The following is a 19,231-nucleotide window of genomic DNA, read 5'->3' as shown; positions in this document are numbered from 1 at the left end:
GATTGGGCATATAGACAAAATAGTGGAGTGACAATCTGTAAGCTGAGTGCCACTGCCCCAGCCCCTGCCAGATTGATAGCAATGCCTCCCTGCCAGATGATAAAGGAATGACGAAATTATCAGCCAGGGAACTTTGTGACTTACGGGCTGTGCTGGTGGCTGGTTCTTGCTGCAGCTGGGAAATCCAGGGTGGGTAAATGTGTAACCACAGCAGGGGCAAACCCCAGCCCCTGGAGCGGGTACTGATTAACTGAGCAGCAGGAGCTCTGCTCAAGCAGGCAGTGTGGAGTGAGTGGCTCTTCCCAGGGTGTTCATGGCACTGAGCAGCTCTGTTTGCTGAGGTCATGGTCCTGTGCCTGCTCTGAGAGAAGCAATGCAGAAATGGGCATTATCAAAAAACAAAAGCGAATAAAAAACTCAAACAAAACCCCCAAACTCAAAAAAAAGCTTCTGTCTGGTGGTGGTTTCCAACAGGTTGTCACAGTCCTGTCCCCTGCGTGGCAAACACACCCTGATTCATCAGCAGCTCCGTGGAAAACAAGGTGAGCACTCAGAGCAAAGCCCTGCCTGGACCTTGTATCCACACGGGAGCGTTCCATCCCTGCCTGACGGGCTGACAATTAACCCCAAGGAAATAATCCCCTTACCAAACCCAGCTTGGACACTCCCCAAGCTTTAGCCCAGACAAAAAAAAGTGTAAACTTTCCTCCTTGTCCTGGCCCTGTTTGGCAGCAGGATCTCAGTCCCACGTGTATAAAGAATCTCAATCCAATTGCTTTTTCCCTCTGCTCAGAAGTGCGAGGCGCAGGCAGCTTCTCCCAGGCACGACATTCCCTCTTTGCAGCCTGAGAAAGAACATACATTGTGTTGTTTCACTAAGCCAAACCCATGAGGGAGAATTGCTCTTAGGGTCAGAAAAAATTGAGTGAAACAGAAGCACTTCTAATAAAAATAAATGCTGTTTTTATTCCCCGTTAGAAAAATTTCCTTCTCCTTGAAGGACAGAGTATTCTGTGACAAATGTTCTCATTCCTCTTTTATTTTTAATCCAAATTCCCAGCTGTGATTGGCCCCAGGTCACATGCTATTTGTTCTGCCTGAACATCCTCGGATGATGGCAGAAGTGGCTGTGAGTCATGTTCTGAGAGAGGCTGCTCTGCACATCCTGTAAGTCAGAGGGGGACAAACTCCGCAGGGCAGCAGCTCCAGAGAATTCCCTCTGTGTGTACAGAGAGGTGTTTTGTGCACATCCTACCCCCACACTTTAGCCAGGGAAGATTGGTGGGGCAGTGGCCTTGCCTGGCTGCTGGCAGTGGAGGAAAAGCTGTGCCGGCACCAGAGGAGGGGACAGCAGAGAGAGCCTGGGCTCGCCCACAGCAGGGGCAACGTGCCAGCTGTCAGGGAGAACGGGAGGGAAATCGCTGCTCCCGAGGTGCTGCAGGACAGCTCTGTAAACAGAGTCACCCCGTGAAGAATTACTGCCATCCTGCTGAAACCTCAGCAGTATTTGGGTAAACAGCTCGAGAAATGCTGAGCAGAGAAGTGCTGGGACTTGTGTTTCCACCAGCTCTCCGCAGCTCCCTCCCTGGACTTCTGACTGTGCATTTTCACTCAGTTGTTCCAGCAGGCAGCTGGGTGACATCTAAACATCTTAAGTGGGCTAAGCTGCTCTGATCGCTGGATTTCTCCTCCTGCTTCCCTGTCTTGAAGGAAGCCTGTGAATTTCTGGTGGCTGATCACTCGGTGTCACTTTGTTTTATGGCTGCTTCTGGACAGGAAAAGCCTTTCCAGACACTGAAGAGTGAGTACCACTGAATTTATGGCTGGGTGCCACTGCTCTGCTTGTGAAGATGGGAACAGGAGCATTCACTCCATGAAATATTTGCTGTTTTTCCTAATTCAACAAAATGACTCATTTTTAACTTCTTGTGCCGTCCACGTGGCCTCTGAGGCACTGTCCTGCAATCAGTGCTCTGATGTAGGAGAGTACAGGGTCCCTCATGGTAAAGGATTTGTCTCTGGGGCCGTGGTGTGACCAGCAGGTTTTCCAAAGCGACAGGGGAGGGATGGGGAATATTTTCAGCCTGGTCCTGGGTGTGGTTCCACGTGTGCCACCCCAGCAGGTACACAGAGCTCTCTCGGGGGGTTTTGTGACTGGCAGCCACACCTTTGACAGAGGCATTCTGGATATCCAACACTCCAGGTTTAACACCCTCCCTCTACCTCACAACCTCCTCCCAGGAGCTGGGGATACTTGATAGGAAGAGTTTTTATTGTATTTTCCCAAGGAGTAGCTCTAAGAAATGCAATCAGTGGGATCAACAGCCAATTTCAGCTGCTTCTGCCGTGTTCCTCCAAGGCTTTGAGAAGAATGGCTGGATTTATGGAATCCTGCTCAGGCTATGTCTAATCCATTCATTTCCTCCTCTTTTTATACAGATGAGATCAAATCTCTGGAGAATGAAGTTTTTTTACCTACAGAACAATGGGATTCAGCAGCAAGGCTGGTTGAGAAGTCCCTCTCTGCAGACACCAGCCTGGAAAGCCACTTTTGAGGCCCAGGTTAATCCAGCATTTGTAACCATTCCCTCCTGACCCTGCTGAGCCTACTGATAACGGTGCTCACTGATTTTCTGGTCCTTTGCTGTAAGAACCAGGGTGTTTTCTGTAAATTTGGCTGTGCTGTGCACAGCCCATATTTCATCCCCTGGGCACTAATCAATAGTTTTGCTGGTATGGAAAATCTCTTGGTTTGTGTCCAATATGATGGATTTTTTTTAAGGAACGTTTGTCTGAATTTTTTTCATACAATTTTTCCATTTTTTCCGTCACATTTGTGTGAAGCAGAAATAGCAGCTGCCTCCTGAAGCAAGGCCAGCATCAGCCTATTTTTCTAAATTCTGGAATTATTATAGTTTAACTCAATGCAGTTTCTGAAATCTTTTTGTGATAAGCACAGCCCTGTTGCATTTCCCAGCTCAGCATGGCAGCTACAGCCATTTGCACTGAACCTGGGCCCTGAAGCTTTGTGTACCAGAAGCTGCAGATAACACCAGAGCTGAGCTGCTGCTGATTAGAGATAATTATAGATTGGCCAGTTAATTTCTAGAGCAATTTTTAAGCTTTCACAGGAGGAGGAATGGAATAATTTCTTGTCTTAGCAAATGATTGCTATTTGTATGCAACTGCGTTAAGGACAGCTTTGCATCCAAATTAGTGACTGGAATAGAGCCTGAGCTCCGAGGCAATCAGTGGGGATGGCTGAGGGCACGAGTGACAAACCTCTTCACATTTTCCCCAGCAGTTTAAATACAGAGAATTCAGGTTGCCTTCCTCTTCCAGCCAGCACAGGCACGGAAATTGCTGTGCCCTGACTCAGCAGAGCAGGGAATCGCCTTTTGCAACTGCCCCACGCCAAGCACTGAGCCTGGACATCAAAACTGATCTTTCACAAGCACTCTGTAAGTGAAACCTGTTGGTGCATACAGTGTCTTGTCACCACAGGGGTGACTCAGCACGGGGGCAGCTCAGTGTGGAAAAAGGAAGTGATGGAGGCAGCAGGGACAGGACTGTCAGATGACCACTGGTGCTGGTCACAGGACAGGGGTGGGTCAGCATGTGCAGAAACATTTACGGCTAAAGGATGCTCCTGGTGGGCTAATTTTAGTGCCCTAATTTATTCTGGAATGGAATAAGGAGTCCTTGTCAATGCAGAATCGTCATGGAAGGAGCTGAAGGGTTCACGCAGGAAAAATGTTAAATTATCTAATACGGTTTTAAAAGATGATTAAGTTCCAAAAGAGGCTGTGCATGAAACAATAACCAGGTTATGCTTTATCTGCTTATGCCAAAGTTATGGAGAATGGTTTGTTCCTTCCTTTTGGTGCTGCTTTGGGCAAAGGGGGCAAACACTTCCTTGTGGGCAGGAGCAGAGGTGAGCAGGGCGTCCATTGTCAGAAAACCTGCAAGCCTCTGTTTAGCAAGCTTTGACTTCTGCTTCAGTCCTGAATTCAAATTCTTGGTGAATCCTGAACTCTGTAGCCAAAAAAACTCTGGGGACGCTCTTGGAATAATCCTCAGGCTGCAGAAAACGAAGGGATAATTCTTGGCAGGATGCTCCTGTACTTCATGAGAGCCTTTCCAATCCTCCTGCTTTATTAAACAGAGAAACTGCTCTTATTAAACAGAGAAATTCTCCTTCCTTCAAATCTCAGCCCTCCACATCTCCGTGGAACAACTCCTTTATTCCCGTGGTGCCAAGGCTGGCCCATAAATCACACTTGTACAACAAATAGGATTAATTATAGACCCAGAAATAGTCTTGCCCACATTCCCACCCCTCCACAGCCCACAAAGTCCTGTGGCAATTGAAATATGTGGATTATGGGTTGCTTCCCCGGGGTCACTGGAAAGCTAAGGACAGATGCTTGGAATCCTCTTGCTGTCAGGAATGCTGCTGCTCTCTCAGACATTAGTACCAAATAAATAAAGAATCTAAGGCCAAGTTGGTTTTTACTCTATTTTGAAACCTCATGTTGATGCAACATGAGGCCTTGCAATAGGGCTATTTGAAAAAGACAGGGAAAGTTTCACCTCAGGACCAGACAAAATCTCATGAATTTCATTAACAGCAGGGATTTGGTGCAGCTCCAAACTGGGAAGAGCTGCTTGTGGTACACTGCCCTTGGTGGCCTTCCCATGTCTTCAGAGTGATGGGAATCACAGAATCCCAGACTGGTTTGGGTTGGGAGGGACCTTAAAGCCCATCCAGTGCCACCCTTGCCATGGGCAAGGACACCTCCCACTGTCCCAGGCTGCTCCCAGCCCCAATGTCCAGCCCAGCCTTGGGCACTGCCAGGGATCCAGGGGCAGCCCCAGCTGCTCTGGGCACCCTGTGCCAGGGCCTGCCCACCCTCCCAGGGAACAATTCCTGCCCAATCTCCCATCCATCCCTGCCCTCTGGCACTGGGAAGCCATTCCCTGTGTCCTGTCCCTCCATGCCTTGTCCCCAGTCCCTCTCCAGCTCTCCTGGAGTCCCTTTCGGCATTGGAATGGGATCTGAGCTCTCCCTGGAGCCTTCTCCTCTCCAGGTGAACACCCCCAGCTCTCCCAGCCTGGGAATGAAGCCCAATGACCAAATGTTCCATGTTGAGAGGTCAGGGAACATTCCCATGGGGAAGGACACGAGGGGCTGGGTTTGCAAATGCAACTGGAAATAATGGAACATAATTAAGACAAAAAAACTTGGTTAAAAATTCAAGGAGTACTGAAAGACCATAAATCTGAGAATATTTTTTCTGTGAAGTTCTGCTTCTTGGGATCTTAAAAGCAAATATACCCTGGTTTTTAGGCTGAACCTTAAAGTCACTTAATCTTCCTGAGGTGCCTCTTTCTCTCAAAAGAGTTTCTCACAACTAGAGAAGGTCCTAAAGAGGAGTAGGGGGTTTGTCCTGCACTCCTGCAGTAAATTTCATGGAATTCCTGACATTTCTCTCCCCTTTTTTTCTCCAGTCATTTCTCTTCGCTCAGAGTATTCCCTCCTTCCTGGCATCCATGTGAAGAGCAAGCCAGTGTTTCTGAGCCAGGAAGGGTAAAGGGACCAAAGGCTGGAATTGTGGCTGGCACTGCTGCAGGGAAGAAGGGGACAAATTCTAGAAAGCTTGAGGAACACTGAATTGTTCCTTTATGGCAAGGAGCTCTTCTAGGATTTATCATTCTGTTTATGCTCGGCAGTTCGGATCGAAGAAATACACAGTGGCAGATTTTTGAGCCTTGAAAGAAGCCTTAAAATATTTCATAAAGGCAGAGCAGGAGATGATTCAGATTGGGTTTGCTTTCAAAGTCCTCTGTGATTTTCTCAATTTTAGCAGAAGGGAGGAATTCACTTCAGGATCATCAGAAAATGTATTTTGAGGACATATTGCTACTAATGATCAGCACAGACCTAAAGAGAGCCAGCAATTTTGCTGTAGAAAACTGTTCTGTATGGGCTAAAAATCCTTTTTATCCCTTTCACCACTTTTATGGTTGTAAACATTGCAGCACTAGTTCCATAAAATGAAGGTTCTGGGCATTTGTCTGAAAAAACCTCTCCTAGAATTAATGATATTGACACTGTTCCTGTGTTTTAAAACATTCACTGGCTGTGTCTGCTTCGATTTTCCAGAGCAGCTGATGCAGCGACACTTCCCTCCTTCCCTGAGGACTGGATTTACTGCCAGCATGAGCTGACTGCCTCTGGAAATTCTGCAAACAGGTAGGAAATCACTACCAGACAGAGTTCCACCTCCTGAGAGTGCCACCAGGACACTGCACAGCAGAGCCAGGCTGGCACTGTGCCCATCTGTCCTGTGGCACTGCTCAGATCAGCACCGGGTATCTCTGAGGGGAGCTGCTGCTCTGGCACCTCCTTTTTGTTTTGGCTGTGCGAGGATAAGATCCAGCAGGCTCCTGTTTTTCTTATGGGATAAGCTGGTGTCCACTGCCTGCTTTCTTCCCTGGTAATTAGCATCTAATTGTGATTAAATGCTGCCTCAGAGAATGTAAAGCACAGCCCACCCCTGAACCCTGCTGCTCAAATACAGCAGCCTGGATTTGGACATCCTGGGGTGCAAATAGATGTTGTTATTGTGTTTTAAGCAGTGAAGTCCATATATTTAAGTTATTTCTGTGGACTGGCATTATTTAACATTGCAGCAACGTGGCAGAGACTAAACAGTGGAGTTTGCCTTGAGGTTCTGATATGTGGGAGAACCAGTGGGGAGATTAAGCTACAGCAGTCAAAATTACAGTGAGGAGCCCCAGATCTTTCCTAATTCTAAACCTCTTATCTAAAAAATGAGAGGCAGAACTTAACCTGAGCGCCTGCCTGCCTTTCAGTGCTGTGTGTGGTCATTCTGCACCCCTCTGAACAGATCACAAGTGTGAAGGAGCAGCAGGGCTGGCACTGCAGGGGGGTCAGACCACAACTCCAAAATCCATCTCGGTTTGTGGGACACAGCTGGAAGGAGAGCTGCTGTCCTGCTGCATCCAGAGCTGGCATCAAGGGGAGGGATTCTTGCCTCTGAAATGTGGTGTAACCTGGCTATTACTTGGTGAGAATGAGCTCAAACCCAGGCACTTGAGGTCGATTTCTCAAATTTCACACCTTTTTTTCCCACAGCCATGGTTCCCATTCCAGCAAAGACAGAAGACTCTGCAGAAATACAACAGTGGATATTCACTTTTCACATCTTCCTTTGAGGCAGGAGGAAAGCTCACACTGCAGATTAGACCCACCTGGGTCTGGTACAGTTCAGCAATTCCTAACCCTTTCCTTTTTTTTGCACATTTGGATACTTCAACTTGCCATCCATAGAAATGTGGATTTCCACGGGAAGACTTTGATTCACAGTGCATTAGAGAGCTTTTTCAAATTCCTGCTGCTTACCTATGAGAGCAGAATATTCCTCATGGAGCAGGGAGGTTTATGGAGATTTTAAACGTGCATTATAGATACTTACTAGGATGAAGCAGTACATTTGCATTTAGATAGATGCTGCTATGGCTGTGAATACGTAATCATTTTGAAACTAATTTTTGTCAATGAGCTGCTTTTAAAGGATTCTTAAAAAGAATTATAAGAAACAATAGATCTTAAATAACAGTATTATTCTCTGTTAATATCAAAATTAGTGGTATGTGAGAGACTTCATTCCTTTTTGCAAATAGAGGAGTGAGTAACTGAGGTGTTCCGTGTCCAGTGCCTGTCAGAATGGGCAACACAACCCAGAATTCAAATTTTTTACCTGCCTAGACCCTGGTGCCTCCAAACAGCCTGCTGGAAAGGTGTCAGAAATGTGGCATTTTTGTGAAAGTCTGTGAGGAAAGTGTATAGACCTTGCACAAGAGTCTGTCACTGATTTATTTATTCCAAGTATTGGAATGCAACCACGAGTCATTTTTTAATCAGACAGTGTTCTCTGGGGGCTCGGACACCCATTGCAGGAATTGATGCAATCGTGCTCCAGTCTTGCAATGAGCTGTGGTCAGAGTTTGCAAGACTTTCCCTAAATTCACATTTCTGCCATCAGGCTGGCACTGGGCAGCCCTGCTGGTGACGGAGATGGGATCCAGCACTGTCACAGCCCAAGATTTCTGCCTGACTCCAAGGGTATTTACTTGGTATGGTTTCTGTAGTGACTGACAAGGACTGACACATCACTCTGATGGGTGTTGGAGGACAATAATCACACATTTATGTGTATGACAAGTTACACTGACTGCAGACACTGCAGAAACCTTTTGGTTGCCAAATCCTGGCAAGTTTAGCATGGGTTCTGGAGCACGAGATCAGAGTCTTCCATGTTCTTTGCATGTGCCCAAAACGAAAAGGTTCTAGAGGTCAGATTAGGCCCTCAAATCCATCCGTGCTGCGCCCCATGTCAGCAAACCCTCAGTGACCCACCTGCCACAATGACTTTGTGCAGGTGTGATTGGCAGAAGCTCAGAAAACAGCTCTGTTCATAGTTCCAGGAGATGAGCTGTAACCAGCAGTTCACTCTCTTGGCATTGTGTTACCTCTACAGCATGAGCAAAAATGGAAAAGAAATCCCTTTTTTTAGCTGCTCAGCTGAGGTGAGCTGAGGACAGCACTCTCCTGAAGCAGCAGCTCTGGGAGCTGTCTCGTTTTCGGAGGAGAGCTGCACTTCATCTAAACCAAACAGCTCGTGAGTGGATCTCAGGGAGGCTGAGCATGAACCCACTCCGTGTTCCAGCACTGCTGAGAGCCAGCTGACACGGGAGAGGATGTTCTGTCCCCTAATGGTGTGACAAACACTCCAGGCTGACCACCCCAGCACTGCTGTCACCATCAGAGTGTTGATTCAACAAGGTGGGAACAGGAGGGAAAAGCAGTGGCTCAGCACAAGCTGGAGTTTGGCAAACAGCACTGGTGGGCACAAATCCCCCTCCCTAGGAAAGGAAAATCATTAAATTAATTTAAATTCATTTAAAAGCTGGATCTCTTGGATCTCTCCATTTAAAATAAGGCAGCAGCCTGCTCAGAAAAACTGCACCAACAGCTCAGCAGGCACTTAAAAAAATCTGTCTTTTGCCACCTGGTTCCCAGGTTATCATCTGGTGGTGTTAAACTTTTGGTGAGAGACTTGCAAGCCATTTCCTGTGTCACACATCCACTGATATTTCGGTTCTGAAAGGGCAGGATGGGGGCTGTGCCCACCACCCCCCAGACTTCCACAGGGAATAAATAACCCCACGTGCCAGGCAGTTCTGCTGTCAGACGTTTACAGGCAAGAAAATGAAACTCCTGCTCACTGTGAGTCTCGTGCTACGAAATTCAGCCCTGGTGAAACCCTGAAGCTGTAAAACTGGGAGATGCTTTCCGAGAGATAAGAACAGACCCGGGTGTCAAGAGCTTCAGAGCCTTGGCAGATGGGACTGCAAAGCTGCTTCTGACAGAAAACTGAGCTGAGCCACGGGGAGATGAATGAGCTGACACCCAGAGTTCAAGTGTGGGGAAGTTTATTTGGCCTGCAAATGTCTTGATTTCCAGCCTGCTGTCTATACCCTTCTTGGGACTAAAAATAAACCTCCAGACACAGTAAAGAAAGTAATTTGCTGGCACTTGGGCCTGGTTTAAGAATCAAAAAAGAAGGAAACATTAGTCGCATTTCTGGAAAAAGCACTTAATCAGCAAACCAGAGTTCCTTTAAAACCTCACTATGGTTAATTCTCCTTCCTTTTACCAAGCAGTCTTCCCCTTCAAGCCTCAATAATTTTTTTTTTTCCCCAACAAAAGACAGAAATAGTTTTAGAGCAACTTTTACTAATGCTTACTGTGGCATATCGTGCTTATAAAATCTTTTTAATCCGTAACCATTTAACTTTCCTTGGCAAGATAAATCCACGGCGATACAGATATTTTGTAAATACCACTCCAACTCAGCATCTGAGTCAGAGCAGATTGTAAAAGAAAGTGGCATTTCAAACAGACTGGGGCTTGCAGGGCAGCAGGACACAGTAAGAAAGAAATTTAGAATGAAGCAGAGTTGAGAGTTCAGGATGTTCTGCATGGCACAGATGGCAACTCTGTGCCCTGGACTTGTGTGAGGGCATTTCTGAGGTCAGCAGCCCTCCCTGGGGGAAGTGAGTCAGCAGAAGCATAAGTGATTTCAACACCTTTGGTATAAATTCCATAGATTAGTAATAGGAACTTTACAAAACTCCTGCTAATTCGGGACCTGTGAGACTTTCCACTGAGTAATTTTAAAAAATCACACACACTGCCACAATATTTGCATTGCAGCAGTGCTGAGGACTCGAGCAGGAGCAAGATTTTACTTTGCTGCGTTTGAAAACAGCCCCTGCCCCAGAAAGGGGCAAGGCAAGACACCAGTGTTGTAAGCCAAGTGAATGGAGAACATTAAGAATGAGGATAATCATGTTATTGAGACAGAAATATATTGCTATTTATACCACAATTCAAAAGTTCTAGAAAAACATTTCTAGCAAAGGCAGATATCTATAAAATGTTTATGTTGGTAAGGAAAACCAGTTGGAAAACACACACAAATCGAGGTGAAAAGAAAGATAAAAAAGCAGTTTTCAGGGGAAAAAAAATATTAAAGACCCAAATAAACTCACACAATTATATCTAAAACAAACTGAGCACGTGTAAGCTGTTCCAGACCTTAAACCCTTTCAAAAGCATCCCTGTGAGCCTCCTCAGAGGGGTATTCACCAGGGTGCTCTCTGGTTACAGGTGTTGTTCCTAATCCAAGACCCAAATCCATAACCCAGAGGCCTACAGGCACTTCAGGGAATCGTGATTCTCCTGTGGGACTGTGTGGCTGGATTGAACACATCCATCTATAGATGGAATTTTCCATCAGTGGCAGGTTGGAGGTGTTAATTCAAATTTCTTTCATTTTCCTCTAATGTTCCAGGGCACAACAGGCTGGAAATCCCTTACAGGAAATATGATAAATGTAGAAAGCCAAAGCATTTTAGATCAGTAAATGATGTGTGTCATTCCTACCTGCTGCTGTGGGGGAAAGGATATGAGGAATGGGGTGTTTATGTGGAGTTTTGCTAATCTAATTATACATTTTGCCCCACACATCTGAATGCCAATATCCAGTTGTCACTTGACTGTTAATGAACCCCTTCCCTGGTGAGACAAAACCCAATCCTGTCCTAAATTGCTCAGTGGGGTTCACAGGGACTGTGCATTTCCAAACACAGCCACCCAAATTGCCTGGCCACACTCCCCTGCTCTGGGTTTAGATAAGAAGCAAAAGAATTGGAGCTTGTTGGGAATTTTATCATGTCTGAAAACGCAGGAACATCCAGGAAAGGCTGCTAAAACATCTGTGGGGTTTATCTGGGGCAACTCCTGGGCAGGAGCAATCCTGAGGGGAAAGCTCAGTGAAGACCCAGCGCCTCAACTGGAGTTAAACACACCTTGAGTTAGAGGTGAGCTCCAGGTGTGCCATAACAGCACAGCACATCACAGGAAAAATAAAGAGCTTCTCTTCTTACTTCATACTTCCAACAGTTACGTAGCCAAGGTGTAAAAACCTGCATTTTAATGAAAGCCAAGCCTCTGTAGTGTGGCAGCTTCTGCATTCATATTTCCAAGTGAGATGCCACAGAAAATGCCATTCTCCAGGAGAGCAGAGGGATTTTCACCCTACAGTGCATCCTCTGAGGGAGGTTTGGAGCACTGCTGACTGGTTGCACTGCTCAGAAAAGTCCTGAGCAGCCAGTTCTGTCCTGTGCAAACCTCTCTAATGTGCTCATGTTGTTAATACAGTCTTATTAATATGTTCACAGAAACACAGCCACTTCCCTCAGTGACCACGACCATATCAAGGTTTAAGTTTTTAATTCTTAACATAATAAATTCTGGATCATCCCCTTCTTTTCTGCCCTCTGATTTCCAAATCATGTCTTGCTTACACATCCTTCACTGCTAAATAATGCTTAAATTCCATTTTATAGACTTGATTTCCTCCTACAAAGACTACTTTAGCTGGTGTAGCACGTCCATATGAGCAGGACTTTAAATGGCCATGCCTGACCTGCCCATTCCAGCCATGGGTGGTCACCCTTGTCTGAGTTCTGAAAGGTGTTTCCTAGATAAACTACCCAGGCAAACAGGGTAAACTACCTCAGATCAGAGTGAAAGTGCTCTTTCACTCCATGGCAGTTGGACCAGTCATTTTTTAAGGAGAGGGAATGATCCCAGGTTTGTGCTGAATCTCACTTTCCTGGCAATAATCAGGAGGCAGATGTGAAAACAAAGCCCTGGCTCTGTGAGTCTGATGTTCACCTCTGAAATTTTGGTGTCTGTGCAAGAGATTTGCTGTGTGGCTCAGGGAAGATGCAGAACCATCAGGTGGAGATCACACATCCTCCCCAGCTACTCCAGGGATGTGAGATGCCCTCAAAACCCACACAAAGGCCTGCCTGTCTTTTACAGAGCTGTACAGATGGGAACAAGATTTTCTTGCTGTTTGCACTTCGTTTTATGAGTTATTTACTTTTATTTTTTTATCTGTAGCCTGGGTTTGAGACACTCCTGTGCCCACAGTTCTGCCTCTGGGGAATCCAGTCAGTGGCTGTTTGTGGCTCAGTCATTGTTCAAACAAACCCACAGCACACCAGACCTATGTGAAGAGAGCCAGCCTGGTTTATACCGTTTATAGGTCTATCCTACATAAATAAAATTACCTTTTTTTAACATGAATAGGCCCAAACTTGCCATAGTTACTGCATTTGCCAGAACAAAACAGGCAAGGCCAAAATAAGTTCAGAACTTTCTGTAAGAAGCTTAACAATCTTTGAAAGCTCTTTGTCATTCTTTTTTATCAGAGTCCATTCCCAGGATCATGTAATTAAAAATCAGCCCTTCAGTTCCAGGCTTGTGACAATCCTTGTCAGAATCCCAGAATATTCTGAGCTGGAAAGGGCCCACAAGGATCATCAAGTGTGGATCCAGCAGCAGATGCATGACGAACCTTCAACCCAACATTCCCGTGGCTGAGACACCAAAAGCAGCAGAGCCCAGCAGGTAATGGGGAGATGGAAAAAGGGATTTAACCTGCACTGGGCTTCAGAAGGTGCAGAGAGAGGTGAGGAGCAGAACACAGGAAGGGCAGGGACAAATGAGCCAAGGAACTGCACAAAGAAGCCCAGATGAGACACCAAACCACCAGGAGCTGCTCCCTCACTTTATGACAGTAATTGTTTGCCTCTGTGTGCTCATAAAGGCATTTCAAATAAACAGAACATTTCCTACTATAGGCCATGGCACTGTTTTCTTCCTGGTAAAAGTTTCAAGAATGCCATAGGAATATTAAGATGCTGACATGTGAAACTCAACAAAAGAGCGACGAGCCTTTTCCTGTTATTAAACAAACGGAAAGTAAATATTCGAGATTGGGATATATTCCACAAGAGGATGTTCTGGGTCTGGTTGGTTGGGGATTTTTTTTGTATTTAAAAACATATATACCTTTGGCAACAAGTTGGTTTATTTGTTTCACTTCAGTTCTTAGAATGTGATGATTTAGGGAATTTTCTTGATTTGCTTGTTATTTTGTCCTTCTGGCAGCTGTGACACATGAACCTAGACAGCATTTGGGACAAGCTCTGAGACACATTTCAGGTAAAATCTGAATCCTGTAGGATTGTTTCTGTGCAGAAATCTTAAAGCACATTCCTGGATCAGGCACAGTCCAAATTAGATGGAGTGACACCAGATTTTCAATTTGTTAGATAATAAAATAACCTATTCTGCTTCCTTAGCATTGTAAATGAGGTAAAAGTTTTGGAGTCAAACTCGGTTTTAGATGTTACACTCACAGCTATGGGAATTATAACTCACTAGAGCCTCGTTTGCATGGGGTCCTGGAAGCTGCCTTAAAATGGTCTGGCACAGAGCATTCCCGAAAATCTATTCTATCCTTACATTTAGCAAACTGAAAATGCCTGGGAAACCAGAAGAAAAAGAGTGAAAGAAAGAAAAACCTGCTGGGTTATTCCTAGAACGGAATTCAGTAATCTTCATTTCAGCTCCTTGGAATTCCCTCATATCTGAATGAAATCACAGCTCTCTGACCTCTTATTAATGAATGGGGGTGCAAATCACAAAACCAAGCAGTGAAAAACATCTTCAGTAAGTGAGCACCGAAGCCCAAAGGCTGCTACCTACAGTTTGTTTAAAACTGGGAGCATGAAAAGGTGCATGTGCTCACTTAGTGCACCAAACTGTGCCTTCCAGCACCCATTAGATAGCCAGGAAAAGTAGGTAAATATTGGGCATCAATATTTGGAGAGAAATGCAATGAGCAAAGCAGTTGTTTAACAATTAGGCAGGTGTTTCTAAAAATCTGAGCCACTGCTTTAGGGCTCTGCGTTCATCTGAACTCAAAAAAGGGCCGTGCAGAGGAAAACTGGAAGCCAAACAAAAAAGAAAATTAAAAAACCCACTGAAAACCTGGAAAGCTTTTTCTATTTGCTCCTACAAGTTAATACAAAGCACGTAATAATTTGAAAAACGTTAGGAAAAGCAAGAGAGGCAATAATCAATATCTGAAAAGTCTGCCAGCCCTCACAGGCCCCGTTTGAGTGTCTAAGATGTGCAATTTAAAGGTGGGTTTTGAGTGTTTTGTGCCTTTTTAGACGCAGGCCCAGGTGCACACTTGACTAATATGAAAATCTATCTCACATTTACATCTTGCAGTGGAGCAGAACAATTGTTCTGCATTTTGCACGGGGCTGTGAGGGGAGCCCTAAGTGAAAATTGCTGTAACATGGACACCTAGTGGAGACACTCTTGCCGTGCTCTTTCTGATTGGAATACACACCACAAGTGGAACTTTTACCCATCATCTCGCTGGAGCCTGGAGTTCTGTGCCCAGCCCAGTGCTGAGCCACACCAGGTGAAGGTGATGGAGTCAGGATTTGGCCAAACAGAAGCTGTGCCTCATTGAACAGCTCACCCAGGGGACTGATGGAGCAGAAAAACTAATGACCCATGCAGAAACAAAATGGTTCTTCAGCAAAAGGTAAATAAATCTGGGACTGGAGCTGGAGGCCTGGGTGAAAATCAGGGGGTTTAAGTGCCCTTAATTCCTCCTGGAATGGCAAGCTCAGAGCTTTTGCATTTGTTTCCAGGGGGAGAAGGAAAGCAGTGGCTTTGCAGAGACTTGATCAGAGAAAATTAATGTTCACATCATTTTCAAATGCATCTGGAATACAAACTGAGGACAAGGAGTGACTGTGATGCCCTCAGAGAGCCCTGACAGGATGGGATGGGATGGATCCTACAAGAATTCCACATCCAAGTGTGTTTAATCTCCAAGAACACACAATCACTGTCCATGTCTGAGGTAAATGTACTCAGGACATACTCATCTCTAATGTCCTCTTTTCTCATGCTGTTCCCTTCACTGCCATCCACCTCGGGATTGCTGCTATTATGGGATTCCTCACTGGATGCTTGGCCAGTATTTGACTTCTCTTTTTTTGTCTCCTGTGAAAACCATCTGAAACTGAGCAGAAACTAACCTTGATTTATTTCCTTAATAAACAAAATTAAGATGCTGCATGTTAATAAAAATGAAAAGTATTCCCTAGTTGTTTTTTTTTTTTAGTTTCCAAAAACAGTCCCGTATCTCTGTCAAAGTTAATGTAACCAGAATTTCCATGGGAATTTCTGCCAGTCTGGGGAAACTGGAACTGGCTAATGTAAATAACTACAGCCCATCCTCCCACTACTGTCCACATCACCTTGTGAGAAAGAAAAGGGCTTTATTCAGAAAGGAGAGGGTCATATGGGGGTTTTGTGGATTTCAACTAATATGGGATGGCAAAATTTTACAGAAACATTCTGTCAAAGCCAGACAGAAATTATTACAATGACAAATCATGACTTGAATTTCACGGGATTCTAAACAAAATCCTTTTCTTTTTTTGGCACGGATTCCAAAATTACCTAAAGACACTGTAAGAACAGATCATTCTTTTATGATTTTATGAGTAGCCTTCTACATGGGCAAATAGTTTTACAGGCTGACATTTCTGTTTCTTTTAATAAGCCTAAGCAAGTAAAATATGTATTTAAGGAGTACCTGGCCTGTATGTTTTGGCTGAGGCAGGACTGAGAATTAACTCCCAACTGCCTCTGAAATCCCAAAACACTCAGAAAACCACCTTGGATAACAAAACTCCCCTGTATTTTCCTCCACATGGCAACTCAATTTTACTGGGGTAGAAACTTCATAGCACAGTAACTAGTTAATATCAGCCATTAAATATTAGTTCATATAATATTAAACCAGCTCCTATTTTATAAATGGAATATTTCTTCCAAATGATTCCAGATGGGCTTCACAATGTAACAGCGCTTGTGGAAGGACACAAACCACAGGCGGGCCGAGAGCACTGGACTGTAAATGTTATGCAGATTTTAAAGGAAATCACCACGTGTGTGGTCACAGGAGGAGTTTAATGAGCCTGCCAGGGAGATCATGTCTTGCCACTGGAACTGGTTTTCAGCTCTACTCCACCAGGGCCTGAGAAATCCTGTGACGACGCAGAGCAGGAGCATCTTCCCCCTGGAAAGATATTGGGAGTTCAGAGGGGTTCCTATGGATGCACTGGATCTGATGTGGATGCCATAACGTGTCCATATTTCTATCCATAGAGCTTGGAATTTCTGGGGTTGGCAGAGCAAACAATGGGACATTGAGAGTCAGGCAGCACAGCTGAACACCAGGCAGCAAAGGCAACAGTGTCAGGGTTTAGGGCAACACATTTCCAGACCTGATGGGTTACAGCCACGGTGATTTAGGGAAGAGTCATATCAGCCTTGTCAGAAAGCTGACATTGGCCTGGACCTTAATTTAAAAAGGCAATAAATCAGCTGAGTATCAATAAATAGTAAGCAATTGAATACTCTGCGCTAGAGCAGTGAATCAGCCAGAGAAAACAAGGAATGCTCTGTTCCCATCCTGCCATTCCTGAGCCTGGAGCACAGAGATGGAAAGCTGAGGGATGACTCGGCAGCAGCTGCAGGCGCTCAGCCTCTGTAGGGCAGCAGGGAGCTCGCATTCTCTGCCGCACTGCAGACACAGCAGGAACGCTCCGGGAAGGAAAAATACATCCTGCAAACTCCCAGGAAAGGGATGTCCAGTGCTTTCAGTGTGTCTCAAGGCAGGATTAGCTTTATTTGTACTGTTCCTGGAAGATGTTTGTTTCACTTGCTCTGAAAACTCCCAGTGAGGGACACGGTACAATCCTCAGCGTTGTCCTCACTCACAGGTACAATATTATTTTGCAATACATTTTGCTCCTCCTATATTCCAGTGGTCCTGCAGGACAATGCAGATCTGTTTTTCCCATTTTGCCATCTCTAGACAGAGTTATTTCAGCCTTGTCCCTCTCCCCTTGGCTCCTGACAGCAGTGTGACATTTCTGACTCCCTGGGATCCACTGTGACCTCGAGGGCTGCAGTTCAGAGCTTCTCATTTGGGTGTTGCCTGCTCATCTGCTGGCTCATCATAAAAACGGAGTTTGCAGACATTTGTGAGAGTGTCCGTACAATTATTGATAAAAGAAATTGACAGATAAAAGAAATGTGGCGTGACTCATCCAAAGCCTGTCCTTCAGACAGCAAGTTCTGGCTGCAGCACCATCTGGGTTTATCATCAGGAACGAGAGCAGATACTTGGTTGAAGAAATAGAAGTGTGACTGAGTTAATTGGCTGTGGGCTCCCTCCCAAGGCTGCACACTGATAATGAAATGTGAATGACCTGTAGCTCCTTGTGTTTTGTCTGCTTCTCCCTGCAATGAACGTCTCATAGTAAATGTGTCGGCACAGGGAGAAAATACAGAAACTGCTAGCAGAGATAAACCCCACTTTCATTCAAATGAGACCTGATTTGACAAATTTAGAAGGAATTTTGAATCAGAGTGACATCTTTGATGCTGGGTCATTTTCATTTTGTTACCTGGAATGTTTTAATTTGGGTATTTTAATGGCAGGGCTCTATGAATTAACCTGAAGTTACCGGAGCATCTCTGTACCTTGGTGACAGGAATACATCAGGGCCCTCTGTGGTTTGGCTTCAACACTTTTTATGTGAATCAACATCAAAACAAATTAACAGTCCTGAGCTGATGTATAAAGTAAAACTCTGTAGGCAATAACTGCAAGAGCACAAGCTTAGTATCCTCATGTTTTGTGCAATAATTCCTGTCCGGCCTTGTAACCACTATTGCCTGCCCTTTGGCTCACCATAAAAAACAGGAATGAGAGATAAAACACCTCCTAAGAAGGATGTATTATTCTACTTTTCATCAGGGAATTCACTGATCTCTGTTGGCAATCAGAATTCTCTGATGAGAGTCTGCATCCCAGGAGCCAAATTGTCTTGATCCTCTTTGTGTGACAGTGGCACCTCACAGGGTAACCTCAAAACAGGTGTGTTGTGGGTGAAGGTGTGACTGCGGGTTTGATGAGCAAGGTTCAAGCTGGTAGAAAAAAGGCTGTCGGGTCCTAAATAGTGAAAATGCTTTGTATTTTATTCAGGTGCTTTTATTTTACAGTTACACAAGCAAGTCCTCCCGAGCTGGCTCTGAGCTGCAGGATCAGCATCACCTGGTGGGACAACGGTGCCTTGTCCCGGGTGGCCACTGAGCCACGGGGTTTGTTCCGGAGCCAAATGACTGGAACATTGTCCCTGCCTCCCCAACACCGCTGAGAAATCATCTCCCCGTATGTCTCCTGCCCCTCCTCGTGGAGCTCATCGCTCCCTCCAAGAGCTTCTCTCACTTGGTCACGCTAAAGCCGCCAGCGCCGGGTGATTTGTCCCCGGGGGGACATCACCGCAGCCCCGGCGGGGACAGGGGACAGCACCGCAGCGGAGCCGGGAGCGCATTCCCTGTCCTTCCCCGCCGGGAGCGCATTCCCTGTCCTTCCCTGCCGGGAGCATCCCTCGCTCGGGGCCGGCAGCCGGGGCCGGCCCGTGTCCCGCACCGCGGGGCCGGGAAACCGCGTCCCCATCTCTGCCAGGGCGGGGCGCCCGAGCGAGCCGCTGCCGGCGGGACCGGGCCCGCACGGCGGCGATGGAACAGGACCGGGGATGGAGCCAGGCGGGACCCCGGGCGGGGCTGAGGCGGGCTCGGGGCGGGCTCGGGGCGGGCTCGGGGCGGGCTCGG

At 45.9% G+C, this 19,231-nt stretch overlaps 2 long non-coding RNA genes across 2 annotated transcripts; both read left to right on the top strand.

Annotated features, from left to right (window-relative positions):
* The first annotated feature begins 1,151 nt into the window (after nt 1–1,151).
* LOC121663912 lies at nt 1,152–15,637 on the top strand. Its single transcript, XR_006015811.1, has 8 exons — nt 1,152–1,801; nt 2,440–2,562; nt 3,343–3,461; nt 6,167–6,256; nt 7,163–13,075; nt 13,619–13,672; nt 14,750–15,074; nt 15,184–15,637. It is a non-coding gene; the product is annotated as an uncharacterized LOC121663912 (long non-coding RNA).
* A 1,206-nt stretch (nt 15,638–16,843) lies between these two features.
* Nucleotides 16,844–18,783, top strand: LOC121663876. The gene is made up of 2 exons (XR_006015788.1): nt 16,844–17,331; nt 18,620–18,783. It is a non-coding gene; the product is annotated as an uncharacterized LOC121663876 (long non-coding RNA).
* Nucleotides 18,784–19,231: the final 448 nt, after the last annotated feature.

This window comes from Corvus kubaryi, unplaced genomic scaffold (genome assembly GCF_017639235.1).
Source record: "Corvus kubaryi isolate FWS band 111438036 unplaced genomic scaffold, C.kubaryi_AGA036_p1.0 37285, whole genome shotgun sequence".
Taxonomy (NCBI): Eukaryota; Metazoa; Chordata; class Aves; order Passeriformes; family Corvidae; genus Corvus; species Corvus kubaryi.
This window is presented reverse-complemented; position numbering and strand designations above follow the sequence as displayed.